This window comes from Ictidomys tridecemlineatus, unplaced genomic scaffold (assembly GCF_052094955.1).
Source record: "Ictidomys tridecemlineatus isolate mIctTri1 unplaced genomic scaffold, mIctTri1.hap1 Scaffold_36, whole genome shotgun sequence".
Taxonomy (NCBI): Eukaryota; Metazoa; Chordata; class Mammalia; order Rodentia; family Sciuridae; genus Ictidomys; species Ictidomys tridecemlineatus.
In genome coordinates, this window is record NW_027522439.1 from 402238 (window position 1) to 414267 (window position 12030).

The window sequence follows — 12030 nt, forward strand, 5'->3', positions numbered from 1 at the left end:
GACTCGAGGAACATGCCTGGAGTTGGGAAGGAGGCCCCCAGGCCCACGCCAGCACTTACTAAGCTGACAGGAGCCGCACATTGAATTCTCCCTCCGCTGTGTTCAGGCTTATGTTTTGGCTCCTCCACCCAGACGTGAGCTCCCCGAGCAAGGGACAGTAGGTTGGCCTCTGGTGCACCTCTGAACTCTCTGAGAAAGGGACAGAGCATTGGCCTCTGGTGCACCTCTGAACTCCCAGAGCAGGGGACAGTGCATTGGCCTTTGTGCCAACGAGCCTGGACTCATGCTGCCTGGTCCCACCAGAGCAGCTGTCTGTGAGCCTGCCCCTCTCTGCCTGCCTCTGGGGAGTCAGTAACCCCTCCTGGAAAGAGGGACTCCCCTGGGGAGAACCTCCCCAGCAGTCATGAGCAGAAAGGTGGCTGTCAGGACACAGGATGCTGGTCATTTCTGACACTTGGAGAACATCTGGACATTTTAGGGTTTTTCTGTCACTGCAGCACTGTGGACAGTCTTTACCAAACCCCCTGCCTGAGCCCGCCTCACTGAACCTGCAAGCTGTGGGGACAGCCTCTGCCCACTGTGGAGCAAAGCCTATACTCTTCCTTCTCACAACTTAAGCCACTCTCAGCGGATGGCTGGCAAGGGAAGGACCAAGAGTTCTCTGCAGGATGGTCCCAGAAGAGGGAGCTGGATGATCGACTTAGCTCCTGGTGCACTTGGTATGTGGGGCAAGCACTGCTATCCCTGTCACCTACATCTCAGTGCACATCCCCATGCTGTGCCAGCCTACAGAATAGGAATCCTAAATCACCAAGACCTCTCACTTTCCCACACTCTGATCAGGACATGGGATCAACAGGCTGCCACCTACTCTTCCAGCTCTTCAAATAAGAACAACAACTCCTGCCCACCCCTGGGACTTGGTCTCCCACCATCCTCTCCTCCCTGCTCCCTGTTCTAATCACACACCAGGTCCACCCTTCCCTGCCTGAGCCTCTGCTCTTGCTGCCCACTCTGCCAAAACCTTTGCACCAGGCCCACCACCACCTCCTGATGGCGATGGCTAGCCCAACAGACTCCTGGGTGTGACCCATCTTCCCAGCGATGATGTCCGCCTGCCTGTTCACTCCAGCATCCCCAGCACCCAGCACCTAAGCTGAGCAGGCTCCAAATGTGTACTTCTTTGAATGAAAATTTAATAAAAGAATTTCCAGCAGATTTCCAGCAAGAGCCATTAAAATCCAAATATGATACCTCCTATCAAACCAGTACCCTATCAAGGAATTTCCATCTGGTCTCCTGACAACGCACTTTTGGGATTCCTAATAAGGAAGTGAGTTACTTTGGAATTCACACTGTTCTTTTTTTTTAATATTTATTTTTTAGTTCTCGGCGGACACAGCATCTTTGTTGGTATGTGGTGCTGAGGATCGAACCTGGGCCGCACGCATGCCAGGCGAGCACGCTATTGCTTGAGCCACATCCCCAGCCCCACACTGTTCTTTGATCTGCAAGACCTCAAGCAAAATTTCAAAATAAAACTGCATTTTCTGTGTATTCCGTGTGAGGTATAATTTGTGCTGCATGTATTTAAACAGACTCCCCTATGCATTCTCCAAACTGCAGGGGTGGGGCAGTCTGGCGTGTGCCTCATTTAACCCTAACAGAACTTGCCAGGAGAGCACTTCAATATAAACCTGCTCCTCCCTGTCTACCAGTTGTTCTGAGCACAGGGCCTCTGCCCTGAAGGCAACTGCTATTAGCTGAAAGGCACTTCCCAGGGTGTGGCGGAAATGGGGAGGGCAGAGATGCTGGGAGGGGAGGCTCACACCTGTCAAAACAGCAGCCCCTGGTAATTTCCAGAGAAAAGTGAACAGAAGGGAACTACCCAGCAGGATGATAAGAGATTCATTTACTGGCAATCTGGGAAAATACATCTGATCCCTGAAAGCATTATTTTGAAAAGCAATTTGCACAGAGATTTAATTTACAACGGGAAAAATAAGAAAATAAAAAAGGACCGCAGCACTTAAAATAGCCCAGGAATCCATTATGATGCCAGTTAGATCAACAAATCCACTAAAGTAAGATTATTTTCTAACGTACCTGGAAAAAAAAAAACTGAAGCTCACACACTATCAAGCTTAACACAGCACAGGAAAAGATTTTCTACTATGAGATAAAGGGTTGGTATCATGACAGTAAATAAATCACAGCCATACCAGCGAACAACAAGAGGAAAAATCAGCTTTTATAAAATGGTAATAATAATAAAAATAATAGCCATACCCTTCACCTCTCTTCTTATCCAATGAAAGTGTCAAAGGTTCGGGTGAAGCTACATGTTTAATGCCCACCTGTTGTGTTGTCCAAAGAAATGGGCATCGACCTGCCTGTCCTTATCCCTCAGGGCTTTTGCAGGCCAAAATGGAAACCCCTTCAGTTTTGCCCAGAACAATGGATGTGGATTGCTCTAGAAGAAAACAGAACCCAGAGTTGGCACACATTTGACAATGAGACACAATGAGATGGAGGGAAGAAGGTGGCCACAGAGGCCCTGGTGGGGTTCCCTAGAAAGGGGGGCTATGGGTGCCTGCACAGAACTAGGGAGGGCTCCAATGGGGAGGAGACAGAATCCCAGGACAACAAAACCAGGCTGGAGTCCTGGCTCCGCTGCCACCTGGATGGCTGTGAGCAAGGCACTCGCCTTCCTGCACCACACAGAGCCCTGACGCCCATTCCCCCCCTTCCCCCCCCCCCGCCAAGTGTGGGCTGATGTGCTCTGTGCCAGCACAGAGGGCAGCAGAGGCTGTGTTTATTCTTTTTATTTTTAAAATATTTTTAGTTGTAAATGGACATAATACGTTTATTTTGTTTATTTAGTTTTTTTATGTGGTGCTGGAAATAGAACCCAGGGCCTCACACATGTTAGGCAAGTGCTCCACCACTGAGCCCCAGCTATTCAGGTGTTTATCTCCAAAGGCCCTAAGGGACATAGGCACATTTTGATTCTCCCTTCACTTGCACGGTCATGCCCCTCCAGCCCTCCATCCCCACCCCCTCTACCCACCCCACACCACTGCTCTCTGCAAAATACCAGCTGACATGCACAAGGCCCTGGCTTTGACCTCCTGCGTCTCAGAGGGAAAAAATAAACACCACTTTGGAAATTCAGATCCACAGTGAGAAATCAAGGTGTCTTTAGATCCTGCAAAAACCATGATTTGTTCTCTCTTTAGTTTTTTTTTCCAGATGCCACCAAGGTACTTGGTCCTTCCAAGGAAATTAAGGCCACTTGGGGTGAAGATCTCACTTCACCTTGCAGCGTGCCATGGCCTCTGTCCACGAGCTGGCATCTACTCTGCTCTCATCCTTCACGAGTACAAGGTGACTGTCACAGAGGATAAGGTCAATACCCTTGTTGAGGAAGGTGGTGTAAATGTTGAATCTTTTTGGCCTGGTTTGTCTGCAAAGTCCCTGGCCAATGTCCACACTGGAGAGCTGCATTTGCATCGCAGGGCTGGTGGGGGCGCTGCAGAAGCAGGTGCTGTGTCAGCAAGATGTCCCTCCCCTCCATCCCTCTGCCCCAGAGAAGAAAATGGAAACCAATCATCCAGGCTTCAATCATAAGCTTTGGTCTTTTTGACAGTTCTTAACATTTTGAATAAAAAGCTGAACTTTGCTGTTTGCGAATTTTTAAAAAAAGGAAAGAAAGAAAAAAAATACCACCATGGACTGGAGAGTCTATAACATTAATCCATGAAAGATTTCTAACCTTCTTAAAACAGGCCCAAGAAGATTTGTGGATGACACACTCATCAGTACTTACAAAACTCTCAGCATTATTCATGCACCCTGTGACCCACATCATGCATGTCTTGTCCCCCCACATCCCACGTCCCACACATCCTCCTGCCTGCATCCCACATTCATACTGAATTCCCTTCAACTCTGGGTTCTGCAGTTTTCCAAGGTTAACTAGTTCTCACACATGAACAGCCTAGGAGGCTTATTCTATCTAGGTTATTTTATCAGTAAAAACACGTATTAAAACTTCATCCAAAGATTCGTCTCCTAAGCCCCCTGGAGAAGGCTTTCATCAAAGACAGAGTTCAGAAAATGAAATAAAGAAAGTAAATCCAACTTACACAAGGCTCGCAAAACCACTTATTTCATTTTTGGCAAGCAGCTAGATAACATTCTGGACATACTTCAATTTCATTCATCTGTAAAACAAAAATACATTAGAATATGTCAACCAGGAGCCTCACATCTCGGAGGCCTTCATAAATGCTTGATGGTTTTTTTAAAGTGTTTATGCTTTTATTTGAATGTCCAGGGGATTTTTTTTTTTGGTGATTTGGCTGTTTGCTGGATTTGGTTTTTAAGACAAGGTTCTTGCTGTGTTGCCCAGGCTGTCCCTGAACCCTGGGCTCAAGGGATCCTCCTACCCCTGAGGAGCTGGGACTGTAGGCTCACACACATAGTTTGCTTAATGATTTTAATGATTTGGGCCACAGTAGGAACACCTTGGAAATAGATCCAACCTTGGCACCACCATCACATTCTGGACCAAGGACACCCCAGGTATCCAGCCTGGACTCTCGCCCCACAACAGCGCATTCCACATGCGGGATCCAGAGCCACAGAAATCTGAACTTTCTTCAAAGCTTCCAGAGACTTCCCTGCACTGGGTCTGCAGGCAGGTTCCTCACCCCTCCCCTGCCCCAGGAACTTGGCAAGGTCTGAGGCATTTTGGATTGTCACACCTGGGGGGGTGCTGCTCCCTCGACCAACAGTTCCCAAATACCAGTCATGTCAATTTGAGAAACTAACAATAAAACCTAAATTCCTGAAGCACCTCAAGGTCACGTGCACCCTGGATTCAGCTCCCCTGGTACCAGCGCTGCTCTCCAAGCCCTTCTTGCTGCTCTGTCCCCCAACACACCATGCTCCACTTCCATTTCTAATCACACCATCCCTACTTTATTTCCAGTGACAACAAACCAAAAATCCAACTCCTTTCCTTTCCCTTTCCTGCAGAAGACAGCACACTTCTCAAGTAACTTCTGGACTCAGAATATACAGCCAGGAAGCTCCTTGATCCAACTTCACAGCCACCATTTCCTAGCTCCATATTTCCTGATCCTCCCCTCTTCTTCGGAAGGAAAAGGGTGCCATCGGTTCCCAACCCCAGGGTTAATAAAATACACTGAATGAGCCAGATGACACAGTATCCACACAAGTGAACAGCTGACAAAGACTTGGAGACTGGTGGCCTTCTGAGTGCTCGCTGAGGATCAACTCAACAATGCCCAACGAGGGGAGATTTTTCTTATCACCATTTTTTCAGGAGGAGAAAATGAGGCCCAGAGAAGTTGAGGAACCTGTCCAAGGGTACCAGGACCAAGGTGGCTGGGTCAGAAAGTAAACCCAGGCAACCAGGCTCCAAAGCCCTGAAGTTCCCCCACTGCATGGTGAGCTGCTGCTACTGTCTCCCATGTCAGCAGCCCTGATTTTCTCTTTATCACCTATCACCATGCCAGGGGCCACTTACTGAAAAACCTATTGACTTAACAGGTGACCAAAGACATGAGTGAATGAAGGGAGGTGGCATCTCCTCCCACTCCACTCAGCTGCTGGGCTCTTCCAAAGGCACAAGGCATACAGCCACCTGTCATCCAACAAAGGCAAACTGGTGACCACAGTGAGGGAAGACCACCACTGAGCTGCTGTGTGAGGTGTAACAGCTCTTCTGGAAGACAACCAGGAAGCATCTACCTAGTCCTCTGCCCTGTTCACATCCTCCGACCTGGTCACTGTGTATCTAAACATTGTGCAAAGTGACCATCAGAAGCAGATGGGACACCCCAAGATGGAGGGGCAACGACATGCATTGTCACCTTAGGTAAAGTGCTGTCACAAGTAGGTTCCACTTAAATGACAAAAAATGTCCATGGATACTACGCAGCCATGAAAAATTCAGTTCTTCCCATGTGTTCAATTACCCAGAAAATAGAAAGTACTCGAATTTCAAGTGAATAGGCAGTTTAGAAAATCTTATTTTCTTTCTTTGTGGACATGCACAGAAGCATGTGCCTCATGGATGCTCCCCAGCCATCCCAGGCAGGTCCTCTTAGGAAGGAAGGGACAGATGCACAAAGACGGGTCTTGGTTTCTATTCTTACAAAGGGATCTGGTAAAGAATGCCGCTCCCTGTCACTCTGGTTGTCATCTTGTCCCACCACATCGAGTCTCACATCTCAGAGACCCAACAGGTTCAGCACAGCCTGCAGGTGTCTCCAGGACACCCCGGCCACCCTACGGAACCTTTCACACAAACCTCATCTTCAGGAGGACAGAAAGGACACCAACTCCAAGCCACAGGCTGTGCAGCCAGGGCCAGACACAGCAAGCTCTAGTGACAACCAGGAAAAGAGCTCAGGTCCCTGGCGGTGGCCAGGACCTCAGGGAGAAAACCAAAGCAGAGCATCTTCTCCCTGAGGCCACCGGGAGGCAAAGGTGCTCATCACACTGCAGCCCCTCTCTTGTCGCCTTCACTTTCTTCAAGAGACAGGGACGCAGTTGGCCCCTCAACCAAGCCCACTGTGGCCATGGCCCCCCACCTTGCCTTCAGATTCCAGCAGCCCTGCTCTGGATACATCTACAAGTCAGCGGGAAACACATGCCTTGTGTTCACAGATTTTGGTGACTACTTTTGCTATTTGCGTCAATTTGTGATTTCCTAGGGGAATAAAAAAATAGGATTGATTCTACTGGAAACACTGTAACACCCCACCTTGCAATTAGATGTCCCCTGACAACATTTAGCTCGCTTTACTCCAGCAGCTGACCAAAGTTTCTGCTTTCTAATGTCAGTTCCAATTATCCGCCCTTCAAGACCAACCAGTCTTTGATGCCTCAAGGTCATCTCCAAAACCGAGCGACTGGTATGGCTTTCCCCATATCATGAATTAATATCTGAAAAAGGTTTTGATCTTCTACAGGCTCAAAAGTCCCGGAGAGGAGCCTTACTGTACCTGTCACCCCAGACTGCAGCAACCCAAGAAGGTGGTGGGGATGTCACCACGTGGCTGGGCCAGGGGCTTCCAAAGAGTCCTCCAGGAGCCACAGCAGCAAGCAGGGAAGAACATTCAAGCTCAATTATCAACTAAGCAAAGTTCAGGTTCTTCTACCAGGACACTCATAACAAACCGGAAACCTGGACAGGTCTAACCCAAATCCTCAACTTTGCTCTAAAGCAGGGGATGAGGTAGTTAAAAAATCATGTTTTCTTTGACCCTTAGAATATTTTCAGAAGTTTTACATTTGTTGACAAAGAGATTTCTCTCTCTCTCTCTCTCACACACACACACACACACGTGCGACCTAGATATCCAACTCCTTAGGTCTGATGACCGTGTAACCAACAAGCCCCGGGAGCTACCAACAGCAGCCCCTACAAACAACCAGGAGTCCCTGCTCCCCTTGCCCCACTGGCCATTCCTGTGGCTGCTGGTCTTCTCCTTCACCCTGACCCCACTCACTCTCTCACATGCTCGATGGGCCTCTCTGTGCTCACCGCCCAGTGCCTCCCCTTTCTCCAGGCCCTGCGGCTGAGGAGTTGACAATGCAGTGTGCGGGCTCCTGCTCAGGGAGCTCCCCTGGAATGCTGGCTGAGGGTCTGCAGTTGTGCACTCATTCACAGGGTACAAAAGTCAGATGCACTCTTGGAAGAGTCACCTCCAGATGCAGAGATCAAGCATATACAAACAGCACCACTCGGGAATCCTGGTGATGCAGCCAGGCCAGTAGAGAGCCCAGGACAGAGACCTCCAATGGCCTGGGGCCTCAGGAAAGGAGTCTTAGAGGCCAAGAGGCTGAGTCACAGGGAAGGCCAGGGAGGCAGAGGCAGGTGGAGGGTCAGTAGCAGGCACCACCCAGCACAAGCACAAGCTGACCTGCAGACCAGGGCACCAGGTGGGCATGACAGGGAGACCTGCCCAGCCAGAGGCAGACAGAAAAGAACCTTAAGGGAGGTGCCAGAGGAAAAATCAGTGGAAATTCTCCTCAGTTCTGGCCAGAAAGCTCCATCCTCCAAATCCACAAACACAACCGTCAGCACTAGATCCAGCACATCAAAGATGCTGGCAGTGAGCCACAGAGCGCAACAGCCCAGCTTCTGACTGAACAGTCGGGGGGGTTCACCCTAACACACAAATCACTGTGAAGTTCATGAAATGATGACTCAGTTCCTGGCCCTGAGGAAAAGGCAAATCAAAACCCCTGGTGACATAGGAGACATTTCACGTCACCCAAGAACGGCCATGTCAAAAAGCTAGGCAGGGTCAGGATGTGGGGCTGCTGGACAGAACATGCCCTCCCGTGGAGCACACTGACATTGGCCCTGTGCATACACACTGGGACAAGAGTGCTCCTGAAGCTAAGATGACCCACTCGATGGTCCAGCACCAGACAGCCAAGAGCCACCGGCACACCTGCCCAGACCACGGGCAACACAGGAGTCCCCGGCAGCTTCCTCCACAACAACCCAAAGAGGGAACCCAAAGACAGAGACCATAGGATCGTCCATCATTAACCAGGGGAAAGGACCGACCTCGGCATTCTGACCAGGTCAAAGATCACCTGGCAACAACAAAAGCATGATCCTCGGTCACGCCAAATCCCAACACAGGGTGTGCACCCCCAACCCGTCCATCTGGAACTCTAGGCCACAGAGGGAGAGCGGAGCTCCAGCATAAACAGGAAGTGGACTGCAAAGCCTCCACCTGACTCGAAGTGTGGCCCTGCGCCCGTCCAAGTCACTGAACATGCTCATGATCCTGTGCATTTCCCTGACATTTCTACCTCCGTTCAATTACGGAGTTTGGAGATGACCGTCAGAGCGCAAACCACGCATCATGGAGCAGTGGACGTCAGCTCATGACTTACCATGCAGGTCGCACTGGCCCCGTTCACATGCCACGGCCATGCGCACACAGTGTCCTTGGTCAACTGAAGCCTGATGCTCAACTCTGCAGCCCGGTTCTTTGCGAGGGGCAGCAGAGCAGCGCACCAGGCGTGGGGTACCCTCTCCAGGCGCCACACGGCCACTTACCCACGTTATAAATGATGCAGTTGTGCAAGATCCACTTGGCGTCAGCTAGGAAGGCCTCTGTGCAGCCGTATATTTTCTTTTTAGTGTTCTGGGAAGAGAAGCCACGGGGCACAGTAAGCAGTGGCTCCACACCCAGCAGAACCACCTGCTCCTCACCCCATCCTCTCACCACCACTCAGCAAATTGATTAAGGCTCGTTGACTCATTTCCCATGATCCTGAGAGATCTATGACCCAATTTAAAAAAAATTCACCACTGAATTCATCACAGGAACTTGAATTTTGTCACCTTAATGCAGCTGTCATTTGTTGAGAGGTTACATCCTAGAAGAGGTTGATTTCTATATTTGTATTTATTATAAAGACAGGTCTCACATGAGCCTCCTGAAACTCAAGGAAGCACACATCACCATCCCCACTTCACACAACACTATGCCCACAGTATGAAAAATGTATCCTCTTCTTCTTTGGTGGGACTACTAGGGAAGAACCCAGGGGCACTCTACCACTCAGCCACATCCCCAGTCCTTTTTTGCATTTTTTATATAATTTTGAGTCTGGTTCTCACTAAGCTGCTGAGGTTGGCCTTGAATTTGTGATCCTCCTACCTCAGCCTCCTGAGTCACTGGGATGTCAGGTGTGCACCAACACACCCAGCAATGTGTCCTCTTCATAGATACTTTTCATTACCCATATTGAGATCAGCACCATGGTGGTGTGCATGATCTAAAATGTTACAAATATAATTTTCACCATGGAATTTTAGCATGAACTTGGAAAAACACCTTCAGGCATTAACAAAATAGCCTTATCGTCTGAGAAGCCGATTCTAAGAAGCCACGTCCTTATTGCCAATCTGGAGGTTTCCTAGAGACTTAAATGTTCTCTTCTTCCTTCCTGCTGCTCTCATTAGCACCTCCAAAAGAAAGAGAAGAGGACATAAGGCACAAATTGATCAAATCACTAATTCCTAGAAGTATGGCTCTTTCAAGTAGAAGCTGGAATCACTCCCAGAAGAGCAGGGAGCACATCTCCCAGGACACCCTCATCCTCTGGAAGGACGTCACAGAGGAAACAAAGTGAGAGGACCAAGAGTTCTTCTCTCCAAATAAAACTGATCTTACTCGGAAGTGAGGAGCTTCCTTGGCATCTCCACACCTGGGGCCAACACAGGAGGCTCTGAGACAGAGGCCAGCATTTTCCAGTGTACAAAGGTCCATGGGGTGGATAATATATTCTGTGTAGTCGGGATACTATTCCAAGGGAACGGGCTTCTGGAATGCATCTGTCTGTAAGAGAAAAGGTACACATGCGCAGGCCAGGAAGACCATGCTCCAACCAACATGGGATCGAGAAGCTGAAGAGAACCTCTCTGAAACTGCCAGGAAGGAGGCCATAGGCAGCTCCACTGGCCACCATCCCAGGCTGCCTGGATGTTGATAATCCTGGGCCCCGATGAACTAGTTGGGGTTTTGTTATTTGCTTTACTATCAACATACATCCAAGTAGCAGGTTCTGTCCCCTTCCAGTGAGGCTGAGAGTCCCAACACACCAGGGGTCACTTTAGAGCTAGGCCACATCTAGAGGGACTCATCACCACCTAAAGATGACACATCAGACAAAGTCTTTTGGGTGCCAACAGATGTTTCTCATACGATGGGAAATCTAGACAGTGAGATTTCGTTCTTGTTTTCAGAGGTCAAAATGCATTCAGTACAACAAGTGTGCAAAAAGTCTTTACCTTCACCCATTTGCTTAAGCTCTAACTTGACTCAGCTCAAGATAGCTGGATGGTATTTACTTTGCAATTTTTTTCTTTTTCAATCCAAATATTTAATTAAATACCAAATTATACTCAAGCAAAGAATCGGGACAGATTTCCTTTTGCAATCACCTGTGTTCACTTCAATCCAGAATGAAAGTTTGACCACTGTAAATTTAAAAAATGCTCCAGATCAGGGGTATGGCTCATGGGAAAGGCACTTGCCTAGCGTGTGCCAGGCCCGGAGTTCCAGAATGGAGATTTCAACAAAATTGGTAACTTTATACCAAACAGAGTGAGAAAGTAAAAGCTTTCTTCTATGTGTCCTTTGGTTTAAAACTTGACAGAGTTGACAAATCTAAATACTCCATCTTTTTGTAAATAGTCATCACGTTCAATCACTCCACAGGAAAAAAAAAATTAAAAGATTTTTTCTTTTCTTATGGTTCCAGGGATTGAACCCAGGGCCTCACACATACTAGGCAAGCTCCTTCCCTGGCCCAAGATTTTTGTTTTTTTAACTAAACTAAAGCTACTAACACAGTTTTGCTTCCATCAATTGAGATTTAATTCAAGAGATAAATAGGTAACTAATTCAATATCTAGTTGGCACATCTTAAATTTTTCATCATAACAAATTTCAGAATATCTCAAAGCAAAACTTTTATTTGTTTAAAGAAACAAAACCACAGTGGTCACTAAAAGCAGTGAGATACTCGGCTACTGCATATGCACTTGACTTAGAAAGCAAATCATAAAGGAGGGACCCATCCTTCAGCTTCTTTAGATTCATCTGGAGGGAGACAGAGTCATAATATGTCCATTGTATCATCATATTATTTTTGACAGAAGACATTCCTCTGCAATTTTCCTGAAAACTATCATAATAATAACAGACACACCTAGGGTATGGCAGGCACTCCCAGCAGGGTGCCATGTGAGGGCACAGCCAAGCCTGGCAGCCTTGCTGTCATACAGTTTCCAAAAGTAGCAAAGGCTGTTCAGCAGGACTCATTTCACAATTGACGGAACTAACCAGATTCTCACCCATTAGGGAAATCTTCCTGGTTCTACACCAGACCTCAGTTATAAATAAACAGGGATGTCCTCCTCTCCCTGAAGTGGAATTCCATCCATGCTGAGGGAAGGAG

General features: G+C 48.2%; 1 long non-coding RNA gene across 4 annotated transcripts in view; it reads right to left on the reverse strand.

Moving 5' to 3' along the window:
• LOC144373340 (uncharacterized) overlaps positions 1 to 12030 on the reverse strand; it is a 128857-nt gene that overhangs the window by 1897 nt on the left and 114930 nt on the right. Inside the window, exons 4-9 of one of the 4 annotated variants that reach the window (XR_013433057.1) lie at positions 10242 to 10406; positions 9726 to 10033; positions 9119 to 9206; positions 4149 to 4226; positions 3319 to 3532; positions 1324 to 2473 (exon numbers count right to left, since the gene is read on the reverse strand). This is a non-coding gene — a long non-coding RNA (uncharacterized LOC144373340). Of the gene's footprint in view, positions 1 to 59; positions 2474 to 3318; positions 3533 to 4148; positions 4227 to 9118; positions 9207 to 9725; positions 10034 to 10241; positions 10407 to 12030 lie in introns of those variants that run through there. The other 3 variants (XR_013433058.1, XR_013433059.1, XR_013433056.1) reach the window with 3 other exon arrangements.